Genomic DNA, 12,668 nt, shown 5'->3' on the forward strand with positions numbered 1-12,668 from the left:
TGCATGTTTGATAATGAAAATGTTGGATGTAGTATGTAGGCGAAATTCTAATTAATAAATCACCAACAGCTCTTCATTATTTCCGATCATTGACATACTTCGTCAGGAACAACAGTTGATATATCTTATTATACTATATTAATTACTCTAACATTTTATTACTTGTATTTTCAAAAATATTTTTGTAGTAAGTAATATAATAGAGGAACTTAAATGAAACTGTTATGTTATTTTTAGTCAATTGCAATGTAGGTCAATAATGTTAGATGTTAAAATATTTATGAATACTGTATGTGTTAGATATTTGTTGACCATCCCTATTTCATTCTTGATGTCTTCAAGGATATTCACCAGATTTATACTGGTACTAGTAAAAATGAAATTTAAATCTAATACAAGTTTATGCAATGACATAAATATTAATATTTTGTGGCATCCTAAATTTTAAAGCAATTTAAATAATTATGCTTACATGTACAGTATGATAAGAGATGAACCTTATTTACATAATCCAAACATGTTGATTGAAATTCTCAATGTTTGTGTTGGTACATCTTGCAAACAATTACAGTACAGTCTGTTACTTCAAGGTGATGATATATAGTTACAAGGATAAAATAAAATATTTTCAAAAAGAGATACATTTACTGAGAAATACAAACTAATAGGCCTACAGTACATCTGATCGATGACTGGAAAAATTGAATCAAGAATAAATACATGTAGAAATATTTAGTGCTTTAAAAAATTTAAAGCAAATAATGGTTTATGAACAATGTAACAAAGTAACGTTTAAAATGACGGAGGGCTGATGAAAGTCTGTCAGTAGTACCTTTGATATACTGTAATCAGTTTAAGTTATGAAGTGTTGTTGATAACTGAGCTACACATTGTAGGTTGAAGATGTTTTAAACATGTATGAATTCATAAAATTTTAGACTTTCTTTGTCCTTGTTTGATTATTATTCTTCTTTAAGAATATTAACCATATTCTGATACTGGCCTAATTTGTCATTGTGCCCTAATTCTGTAACATAGATAATGCCATATTGTGATCTTTGAAGAATAATCATTTTTACCAGTAACTAAAGAAAAACTATGGTAGAAAGTATGTTATAATTTAAGATTTTTGTTTTGGTATTATCAATAATTTAAGTCTTGCTAAGTGCTCCTTTTCCTTCTTTGCATCCTCTCTCTGGAATGAGCTTTTCCTTAAAAAAGAATTTGACTACATTGAAATAAAGTAATTTCTAAAACCTACTTATTTAACTCTAACTTAAGGGTAGACTGCGCTTTTAATCATTGTTTTGGAATGGTGCATTGTAAATATTTGTTTATTATTATTAAAAAATGTTGGTGTTTTTTTAGATGAAGGAAAAAATACAGTTGTTATTAAAATATGTACTGTATCAGTGTATCAATTAGTATTAAAATGTCACATAGCTTTCCAAATAATAAAAAAAATATTATTGTTACCATTATATAATCTAACAATGATTTTGTAAACACTGTATGTAAAATACAAAATGTGTTGCTTTGTAGAGAAAGGAGAAAATATAATTTTTATTAAAATATGTATCAATGTATCAATTATTATTAAAATGTTACATAGTTTTCCAAATAATTAAAAATGTTATTGTTACCGTAGGTGGTCTAACAATGATTTTGTAAATATGTAAGAGTACAAAATAAAAAAAAAATTCAATGTTGTTTTAAAAAAGAAAACATTGAATATGATTATTGGATCCAGATAATTTTTTTCAATGAAAAAAATAAAGGTTAATGTACATCAAGGGCAATATGATAAAAGGTTGATGCTTAGAAGAAGAAAGTTCTGTTGTTCATGGGCTACTGCTAACAATGCACCAAGTTTATGCTCTGTTTAATAATGATAAGGCCAGACCAAAAAAAAAAAACATAATTAGATTATAATCCATATTGACTGGATAAATGTTAAGGAGGTTTAGGATTTAACATAGATTTTGCAATTACTAGTTTACATGATCTATCATGCAGAGGCCTACAGCTAGATAAGCATTGGCAGTTTCCAATCAAATAGCTCCACCTATCAATTGCATTCGGAATTTAGTTATAAAATTTATATTTAAAAAAATTATACTAATACTTGAAGAAGATACAAAATACAGGGTCTATACTGCAGGCCTATTTGTTTCTCAAAATAAAGGATTTTGAGCAAGTTGAAAATAGTGTACTCTGCATTCTAAAGAAATAGTGAATGAGTTAGAATTTATTGATTTTATATTATTATAGTAGTATTATAATAAATGCATAGAAATCGTCTGAAGGGTTCATTGTGTTTTAAAAGTGATAAAGATCTAATTTTCACAGTCAACAACCATGGCCATGAGAAAAACTAAATATTCAAAGAATCTTGGATTAAAACAGGCATAAGATTTGTTTATTACAGTAACTATGAAACATTGTGTAGAGTTCAGGTAGAGTTCCTTCCAGCTCAAGGGGTGAATGAACCTGATCTTCTTTTCTTATTGTCCCTTATGTGGTCAGAGTGATTCAGTAGTACTTGTAGCTTTCCAATTCATTGCTTGTTATTCTTTTGTGTGGTTTATCTCCCAATAAATGTGTTTTTATGTGGTTTATGTTAACAAACACAGGAAAAGAAAGGGACTGATGTAGGTAGGGTTGTTAGGCGAAGTACCATGAACTGTTGTTCAATTGGTAGTATTCGTATACAAGTACTATAAATTTACATTAAGTTTACATTATTAATGCACAGAATGATGTATAATTGTAAGTAATGGTGTTATATTAGTCTAAATTGCAGAAATTTTAAATTAAAATAAGATTGTTTTTTTTTTTATTTATTCATTACAATACTTCAGGATAAAGAAAAAAACTAAAATATAACCAAAAAAACTAAAATATAACCAAAAGTGTTGAATGCTATCAAGGGACTTCAAGGCAAAAAAGAACAAACACACTAGACTAACACACTTGCAAAGACATTTAAAGCTTTTATCCACTTTCTTCAGAATACTATTTAACTAGATTTAACAAGGATAATTTTAAACAAACTGTACTATACCTTAAAACAATTTAAAGAAATGCACATAAAACTGAGAGCAGAAGGTGGCAATTGTATATAAATGATATAAGATATTTTATATAGACAAGAGATAAACAACTATCTTACTAACAGTGACAATAAAGAAGCTCAGAAAATTCATACTAATATACCAAACAAACATTACAAAATGTATGTAAGTAAGCAATTTCCGTTTGGCATTCTTACTATAATGTGTTCTTATTCGTACATTGACTTTGGAATAAAGCGCAAAAATCTTGTACTATTTGGCTACACTTTTCTGGAAATTCTATCAATCTTGTATTTCAGTGACCTTCATCAACTAAGGACAGAATTTTACACACAACATTCATACATATCTTGAACCATCCATTTCGGCCATGAACAAGCTCAGCCGTATTAATATCCAGTGTTTTGTGTGTCTATTATACACTATCTGTATTTTACAAATAAATCCGTTACCTGGAAATTTTAAGGCAGGTTTCAGGATACTTTCGAGTATTGTGTGTATTATTCTGTCAAGGTTTTTAGATTTATTTATTGGCAAACACGTAATAATATATAAACATGGTTCGAAACACACATTATATCACATTGTATAAAATAAAAAACATCAAGATGCACAGTTTCCTTTTTTGACCTTACAAAGGTCACGTGGCAGCAAGCTTGATCAAATTTCCGGAAAAGGTGTATATATAGAATGTTTTATATAAAAAGTATACTCATGAAAGATTGACTCTTGATGGTATTTGTTATTGATGATTTGGCAGAAATGTTGCTTATTTTCCTGGTGCCAAGTTTCACAGTTGCTTGCAGTGAAAATTTGAGGTGATCCCTGAATTCAGACATTTTTGAGTCATGCTTTTATGGCAACAAGAGTAGTAGTTATTGGATGACACTTGCTCATAATACTAAAAATAGGCAATAGTAGTGTAGTACAGACTGGTAAATTTATATAGTATTTCAATCAGTTTTTGAATCTGTAATACAACTGAAATTTGTGCATGTATTATCATTTGTTATAGCATATATTCCTTTATAAATATCAACATTTAGAGAAAAAAATATTTTTATGAGGTAGGCCTAAATAAATACTTTCATTGTAAAAATTAGGCAAACAGTATGCATACCTAAGAATGTTAATAATGAAACTGCAAGAAAATGTTATGGTTTTCATTTTTAATTCATATCTTTCTATTATACAAAGCTTATTAATTCATAATAGGCCTAACGTATGCCATTATTGTCACTCTCTTGATTTTTTTAATCTTGATCGACTTTACATTTATAAAAGTGATTTTAATCAAGAATTTTGTTGATTAATATAGCTTTTGTTTGGTTTCCTTTTTCTACTAATGTTTTTCTTTTTAGTATTCATGTGGCTAACATTATCATTTTTATATTTTCAAGTTATAATTCATTGACAGATGGTTGACTTTCATTGTGTTTAGATGTTTACAAAAAAATAAAAGATATCCTACCATCTGTCAAATGATTAATTTATACGTTTTGTAAGTACAAAAAAAATTGAAGGAGGTATTTGTGGAATCAAAATTACTGTATATTCTCACATATCAGACGACCCCCGAGTGTGAGAAGATTTTTGGACGATATTTGTGTGTCGGGCGTTTAATACGACCCCATTATTTCACCGTGGGAATTCCTACTTACTTTTTGCTGCTCTTTATAATCGTGATACTACATCTAGTCTCACTAAAAAAGGAGCCAAATGTAGGGCTAATCTTCCAAATAATACCATTTTATGCACTTTTAAATGTTCATCAAAACTTTTTTTCCTCAAATTTAAGATTGTGTTCATTCATACTTCATTTTAGTAGTAAATTTGCGTGTTATGGACGATGCGCACATAAGATGCATATGATTAAAAATAAAAAATTTGTATGTGGTGCGCATATTAAACAACCCCCTGTTTTTCAATCGTAATTTCGTATTATGTCTTGTCTTATGTGTGGGAATATATGGTATAAGTAATCTCAAGAAGTTCTTTAGCGGCTAGCTTTGCACCTTAAATTGTCATCAAACAGGCAGTGGTAAACTGGTTTCTTTCATTTTTTTCATAAATCACTTGTTTGCAGTTCATTTAAGGTAAAAGGAGATAAAATTTAATTATTAAAATAATATCAACTGTTAATTAGTCTATTATTTAATATGCTTTGTAAAGCGAATACAAAGCTATGAAGAAATAAATGTCAGAATATTGTTAGTGAATCCACCTTTAGAATATAATTAGGTAATTCCTGGAAGTAGTATAGCCGATAATGTTCAGTTTATACTGGTTTAATTATTTACGTAAAACATTGAGAGCCACCGAGTCCAATATCATATTCCTGTCTGTAGCTGTGAATGAATAGACATTGATTATTCATATGTATTAGAATCATCACCTTGTACTGTATGCAAGCACATACCTGTAGTTTGTTTGTATTGCAATATTGTTCAATGAACAAGAAATAGTGTATGCATGACTTCCCTATACAGTTATAGTAAAATAATGGATGAATTAGCCATTGTGGTAACTGTGGTTTGAATCAATTCCTTTGTTGCAAACACTACAATATAAACTAACTGTTCCATAGAAAGTAAGTAGCACGGTGGTAGTAGTAATTAAAAAAAATAAAAAATAAAGTGCCTATAATGAGTGTTTAAATTTTGTTGATTGTGTTTTTTTGCACAAAATATTGGTAGCGGATTATGCACTTTGTTTATTTTTAACTTAACTAAACTAAGGCCCTATAAAAAATATTAGTTTATCACCCTATCTAGGCTGGAAAAGTGATAAGGGAGGGAGTTTAGTTTTTTTTTTTTTTTTTTTTTAAAGCCAAATTTTTGCTAAAGCCAAATATCACCCTTGGGGTGTTTGCTGGTGCATTGATATTCAAAGTATGATTGAGATAATACAAACATTATCCAAATATTTAATTTTAAAATATGAAGAAAATGAACATAAACATTTAAAAAAAAGTATTCAAAATTTTTTTTCCAGTACCATATAAGACATGTGCGAGGGTGATAAACTAATAGTTTTTTTATTGGGCCTAATAATGATTGTCCTGTTTTACATACACAATGTAATTTTATAGTTTTGATAAATGGGAATAGAATGAAATTTAACCACTATACAAAATAGACACCGTTCATTATGTCAGTAGCAGATATTTCATCTAACAACTGATATGGAGTAATTAGTCATTAATGTTTGTCTGAATGTTAGCTAAATTGCTGTAGCTCTAGTAAACTAAAGTGTGTTGAGCATGTGATTATTTTGCTTAGGTAAGTGCTATCCTTGGATTATAGACTTGAATGGAGGGTATGAGCAAGGGGTGAAAAGTTCATTGTTCCACATTGGCCATCACTGATGGCCCATCAGGGAGTTTTTGGCAGCATTATTGGCTTTGTCTCCAGATCAGTCAATATTTACATGTTTTCCCCCCAAAGTCCTGAATTTATATTCACAATCTTAACAATATCCCAATCATAATTAGTATAAGGTATTTATAAGCTTGCTTATTAAGGACAGGAAACATATTTCTGGATTTTATGTGAAGCACATTCCATTTTTTAATACGTTCTTAAACTTACGGTAGGTGGAAGAGCTTTAAGTTTTTTGGTTGGACTAGCAAATTTTTGAAGAGAATAACTGAAACATATTTTTTGGTCTCTCAGGAAGTGGATTTATGTGGATTTATTGGATTCGACATCTTGTCTAAAGAAGTTAAATCCAACTTTGATAATACTCCGATATTGTATAAAGTATGAAAAATTATAAAGTGTTATCGTTGATGACACGTTAAGTTGGCAGTGTGTTTATTGAGTGAGTGAGTGACTGTCATCCTCATATTGTTTTAAGGTGACCCTTGCTTCATTTTGTTTATTATTCCACATCATTTTTATCCTGTTGTGCAATGCCTTGTAGTTCTAAGCATGGTGTCTGTTAACACCCACTTTGTAAATTGTATTCACCTCTCATAACAATTGGCTATATTTACACCTAGTATTTCAAACTAATAGTATTGTTTTCAGTTTGAGAGTATCATATTTGCATCAGGCATTCAGAAGGAGATATTAGGTTAAACCATCTATTTAGGGGTGAACTCTTCCGATAAACCAAATACGTCCTTCCGTTGCATCAAAAACCATCAAAATTATGATGAATACTATATTCACAATCTATACTATAAATTGAGTAAAGCCTTACGTTTGTGCTGATTTGCCGTCCAGACGCGTGCATAGCTCTGGAAGAAATATATCGGAGCACCATTTTTTTAAATGTCTTATTACTGGCATGCTTTGTACTCCTATTTATGTCTATTAAATATCATAAAAAAACAAATTTTTTTAATAACATGATCGTACAAAATATTGGACGAGGACTTGTCAACAAAAGCAACACATGCGAGAATTCATTATTCAAATTACGTTCATACAGTACGGTAATGGAGCAGCGGAGTATTCATATATGTGGTAGGTAGATGGAACATACCACTTCAGTGAGTACGACTGGTACAAACGCGTCTATGTTAACTAAATGTAATGTAATAAAATATATTATAAACTGACTATGTTAATCATTAAAATAAGTGAATGTGTGATGAATAAGGAGTGTCTACAGACTACATCAATCACAACATTTTAGCATGTATTGTATAATCTATTTGTTACCATTCCTTACCAGTAGGCACGGTAGTATTAAACCATGGATGATTAAACAATTATTATTGGCTCACGTTCTTAATTTAAAAAGTAGGCCTAATTTGAACTTGATTTACAAAGGTCTTTCTAAAATTACAGTTAAAGGCGATGCAGTATTCAATATTATGCTTTAGAATATTCTGTTACGGCAATCAAGGACGTCGATCCGTGGTTGAATGTGGGGGGGGGGGGAATTCCAAAATAAGAAAGCCTTGAGCCTCAGACGAGGGGGTGGCCTAGGTCCCCGATGGGGTCCAGGGGCGAATTAAGGCCCGGAAGCTCTGGCACCTATATTCTTTTATAAGCCGCATCTAATTGAAATTAAGGAATACAAATAACATTTATTTCCACACTACATTTTCAAAATGCAGTGGTGGGTCCAGGAATTTGAAATAGAGGGGCCCATGGAGGTACTTTTACAAACTGAGAGTGTAGACCACCTCAGCCTCAACCATGGTAAAGAAATATATGATTATGGGACCCCCAGTAGGTTGGAAATGGCACTTTCAGACTAAATTTTTATATAACTTTCTTTTTTCTCTATTTTTAGATTTAAAAATAAAAATTAGGGAGGGTGGGCTTTTGAGTAAGTGGTATTTCACCTATCTTCGAAGACCTTCATTGGCTATGGATAAGTAAACGCCTAAACTTCAAAATTATTCTTTTCACTCATAAATGCATATATGGCTACGTCCCACACTATCTTTCTTCATCAATCTCACAGCAATTATCTTCACGTTCCACAAGACAGTCAAATTCTCTCAAGTTATCTGTCCCCAGATTGCTGCATGTTCGTATTGGCGAACGGTCTTTCTCTTTTGCCGCTCCAAAATTATGGAACTGTCTTCCACCTAATCTTAGATCAATTACTAATGCAATTCATTCAACTCTTTTATCTTTAAGTGCAGGTGCTATACAAATTCTCCAATTTATTATTATTATTGCGAGAACACTATTGTGATTGGAAATACTATTGTCTAATTTACGATCAAACATAAAGGTGATTTACTTAATTGATAATTATTAGTGGCGGATCCAGGAAAGCGAAATAAAGGAAAACAGGGAGGGACTTTTACAGTTTGGGAAAGTAGACCACATTGGCCCCACCATGGATTGGGCTGAGGTAAGAAAGTCTACTTCGTGAATACAAAATTTATGATTATGACACCTGTAGATGGCCAGAAATGGCACTCTCAGACCTAATTTAGGGGTGGTTGGTGAGCTTCCCCTCCCCCTCCCCCTCCCTTTTCGGAATGTAAGAAAAAGAAAACAAGAAGAAGAAAAAATGGATCGCCCAAAACTCCTCAGAGGTTATTTTTCAGTCGTCTAGAAAACAAGATTATCTTGATCGGCCCCACTTTCGCCCCTCTCCTTTTCGGACATCTCTGGATCCGCCCCTGTAGAGTGCTTTTTTGGTTGGTAAAAATGTGTAAATAGTCAGCAGCATTTTTCTTCTGTAGGGGTGGGGGAGGGTCATTCATGAGAATAATGTTCAAGTTAATATTATTGTTGGCTTTTAAATCGCTCAAAAGATGGGAGGGTGACAAGACAAAAGACGGTTCTCCAAGTCATTTAAAGTTATTTCATTCATTCTTTCGTTAAAACTGCAAATATTTCAGAGCAGCCTGCAAATAATCTGGACCCGCCCCAATACCTCAGTGTACATAAGTGCTAGAACTCCTTAGCTCAAAGGGGGCCTTGGCCTTGACCCCCACAAAAGTTCTTTTCTGGACCATCAAAATACCTAGACATTGCTGCTAAAATTGCTGTTTAATATGTTTTATAATTGTGAGTTTATATCTCATTAACTGTATCTTTTTTTTTTCTCTTGTATTTTTCAAAATAAATTACAAATAGCTTAAAACTTGAGGATTTGTGATTCAAAAGATATATTAAAAAATGGACAGTAATGTGATTTGATTTGAAATAATTATTCAGTAATTACTAATTTATATATTCTGCAATACTGATGAATATGGTTTAGAAACATTAGGCTGAGTTTGTTGCTTGACTTTTCGAACTGAAACTCCTTGTATGTCATGTCATTCAAATTCCTCCCAGTGTTTATCATCAGGACAATCATTTGCATAATCCTAATTGAATAAGGAACCCATGAAAATTCTGCTGACATCTCTTTATAGCCAAGTGAAAATGCAGAAATGACTTAACTTAGGCTTATATAGATAAAACAACTTGAGTGAAGATGAACGAGTTAGATTTTACAAAGAGGTTTTTGCTTTTGAACATCATATGGTGAAAATGAATCTCCATTTTGAAACTGTTGCATTTGATGAAGTTCTTTGTATATTAGCTTTTACGAATTTGACAATATATCTTGTAATTATGCTAAGCATATCTTGTAGATACAGAGTTGAGCTTTGCATTTTAAAGACCATGTGAATTTAATTTTTTTGGCAAAAATTCCCCATTGTTTGCAGATTTCCTTACCATTATCAACTAATTATGATATTTTTGCATACTACTGTAACATCTGTTGAAATTAGGGCAAGTGACTATTTTAGAGTTTATTGTATAACCAGATCCGTCATTCATAATAATATATGAACAGAGTTTAATGATTATTCAAGTATTAATATGCTCACAAATTGGAACAAGGTTGTTCAAATACAAAAATAAAATGATAATGGTATTAATTGGTGTTGACATTAACTTTATTAAGTACAGCAGTAAAAAAATATTATAGTGTTATTCATTTAGATTCAGATTCATGTTCATTTTATTCATCATATAAAAGCAATATAAAATTGTTTTCTGAGTATAGGTTAGTTACAATGTTAAAACATATACATAAAAATATGAAAAACATTAAAAATGCTAAAATTATGTTTGATTATATTTATTGTGTCTAGAAAATCTATTATTAAATTGCTGTATTGCACTTGGCAGAAAAGCATCCCTATGGCTATACCAGACCTAGTACAGTAGATATGATATGCTTATATAATGGATTGTAAAGTAACTAATTGACCAGTTAATCCTTTCACCTACAAGTTTCATAAACAATTTTTTGGATCGAAATATAATTAAATATAATTTTTTCTATACGAGTAACAAAATAATTTTTTCTCCTAATTAGGTTCCTTTTTAGTCTTTAAAAATTAATAAAAAATATTTAAAAAAAAATTATTTTAATTAATTTTTATAATTATTGTTTATGAATAATTTTGGAAAAAAAAATTAAAAATACCTAGTGAAACAGCCAGAATAGAAAGAAATTCATCTCCACATCAGCACAAATTATTCCTTTACAAAATAAAACTAAATTCAAATTTATTGATCAAGAACTGTGGAAGAAAAAAAAATTTCACCCTAAGGATGTCCTAGCCAATTCCCCTAGGCCTACAAGCCTAGGGGAATCTTTTTTTTTTAAAGAATTTTGGCCTAGGTGGACAATGAAGTAATGTCCATATCTTGGTATAATAAAAAAACAAATAAAAACACTTATTCAAATAAAACAAAAATAGGTTGAAATGTTGAATCTCAAAATGTCTGTTGTGGGAGGTATTGTCTGTTTGTTATATGTCTTGCTGAATTGTGAAATTGCATCGAAAGTAATTACAATGATTATAGTAGTGTGTTTACTGGGAGGCACTGAGATTGTCATGGGATGGGAACCATTATCTTTTAGAGCAATGTTTTTCGATGTAATTACTGACCTCTGTTAAACTTAGGGTCATTGGGCTGCTTGGGCCATGCTTAATAGAGAATATGTGTAAATAATTCAGACTCCCAGGTCAGCTTGAGATTAATAGTGTTTAATGCTTCTTCAAGCGTTTGATTACTGCTGACTCCCACACTGGTTAACTTTAAGGTTCAAAGTTGTAGTATTTGGCAGACAGAATGTGTAGGCTATGACATAGAGGAAAGATCAATTAATATGTGAAAGGTCATAAATATGGTCATAGTAAAATAATGTAAATATATTAGTACTGGTATGTATATTTCTTATTCCTAGATATATTGATCATAAATTAGATCAATTTCTCATTATAATATTTCGATCTGATTCTCAATATTTTTTTTGTTGATTTTCATTGTGTATATTTTTTCTTTTCTCCAAACTTTGCATCTAATACCCTATTCAGACTACACTCTGTTGCGATCGGTTGTGATTTAATTGGTGTAATCCCAAACTGATTACTCCCGATCGAATTCAAGTGCATTCAGACCAACACAAACAAACTTTTCATTCTGGGGCCTAGGCCTCTGGTGTCTAGGCCTATGTTCACTGACCTCAGCCAAACAGTGCCCTGTGGAATTTGTTGTGATTCGTTGCGATCGGATTCCGTGGTAATCGGGTAAAGATTGTAGCACCCAATCGCAACGGGTAACAATTGCAATATCGGCTACTATTGGTGAGCTTTCACTCACCATTTTACTTTGCTGTTGGGTGTCGCAGTTGCTACAACCGATTACAATGCGATGCTAGTCTGAATGGGGTATTACCGCCAAAATAATTTGTTACCAATAACCTTAATTTATAGTAAAATACAGTAATGTAAATATCTCCTCAGTATGTATATTTCTTATTCCCAATTATGTTTATCATAAATTAGATCAATTTTCATTATAACATTTTGATTTGATTCTTCGTATCTTTTGCTTGTTGATTAATAGTAGAATATATTTTTTTTATCCAAAATTTGTATCTAACTTTCATTAACATTTGTTACCAATAACCCTATGTTTAAGTTGTAAGAGTATATTTTATTATTTGTTTCATTTTACTAGCATGCAACAGAAGCTTTCTACCACATACAAATACAATGCTAATTCTTTTTTCTTTTTTCTTTTTTTTTTGTATGTAAATTGAAGTACTGGTAGTATTGTATCCTTATGATTAGATTGTCTGGATTGATACCTTAAACAAAGT

Source organism: Anneissia japonica, unplaced genomic scaffold (assembly GCF_011630105.1).
Source record: "Anneissia japonica isolate Jap-2015-1 unplaced genomic scaffold, ASM1163010v1 scaffold288016_len413324_cov198, whole genome shotgun sequence".
NCBI classification, from domain to species: domain Eukaryota; kingdom Metazoa; phylum Echinodermata; class Crinoidea; order Comatulida; family Comatulidae; genus Anneissia; species Anneissia japonica.